Source organism: Echinops telfairi, unplaced genomic scaffold (assembly GCF_000313985.2).
Source record: "Echinops telfairi isolate 266 unplaced genomic scaffold, ASM31398v2 ScPeMD7_23;HRSCAF=83, whole genome shotgun sequence".
In the NCBI taxonomy this organism is placed as follows: Eukaryota; Metazoa; Chordata; class Mammalia; order Afrosoricida; family Tenrecidae; genus Echinops; species Echinops telfairi.
Window position 1 is genome coordinate 36922519 of NW_022103920.1, and position 1248 is coordinate 36923766.

The following is a 1248-nucleotide window of genomic DNA, read 5'->3' on the forward strand; positions in this document are numbered from 1 at the left end:
ATTGATTCCATTTTATTTTTGCTTTTATTAATTTCCTAACGTGAAAGCTTTGAATGAATTGGCTGGAGCAAATGCTGATCATTTTTTAATGACATTGGGAGCAAAAAGAGAGCTGGGATATTATAAAATATTGATCTCTGCATGAATTATCCTAATAACTCCTTCCAACAAGTTTTTCAGAGAGAAACCATTATTATCACCTTTTACAAAAAAGGAAGCTATGGCATATGGAGGTTAAATACCATACCCAAGTTCACACAACTCGTAAGTGGAAGATGAGGATTTTTAAACCCAGACATCTGAATCCAGAGTCAATAATATGATTCACTACACTATTTTCATGATGCACACAGAAGGTAAAGTTTTTAAAACTTCTGGGACATAACTAAATGCCTTGAAGGAATGAGACATCTGCCACATGGGCTCAGGGAATCGGGATCGTAGTCTTGAGAAACACCAAGGTCAATTCACATACATATATAGTATGTTCACAGACAATGTTCTGAACCCTCCTTTGGCGAACAGCAATCGGGTTGTGAAAGTTCATGACCAGCCAGGTCAGGTGCAGGCACTGGTCTCTCCCAGCTCAGAGGAAATAAGTGTGATGAAATCCAAAGACACATGGAAGCAATTTTTCCAACAGATTAATATCAATCTCTACAGAAATATCAATCTCTACAACCCTGAGATGAGAAGAAGATGGTGCCCAGTTACCACTGCCAGCTGCTGTGAAAAAAATCACATGAGAAGGTCTTGAACAGAGTGCAAGAAAAAACGGGGAACACTTCAAAACCATAAAAGAGACCAGACTACTGGGCAGATAGAAACTGGTAGGACACCCAAGTGTGTGGCCTTTAGTCAATGTTCAAACTTGTAACTAAAGTTACTGCCATGTTAGACTAACCGATCATTTAAGAGCCAAGGGAGGGAGCTTAAGCAAGGGTGAAGGGCAGAGAGTTGGGAAAGGAGAAATGGGAACAAGAAATGGCGTCTTAATGACTAGGTTTAAACAAATGTATATGAATAATTGAATGTAATCTTCTCTCTAGACCTTCACCTAATGCACGATTAGACTTTTTAAAAGAAATAAAACAAGGCACTCATTTAAATATTAATTACAATTCTAATATTGCTAATAACACTGTGAAAATTATGGAATTTCTAAAACAAGTATTTGTCATAGCTTGCCTACCTTTATGGAGTTGGTGATTTTTTTAACATAACATTTAAAACAATCTTTTAAGACAA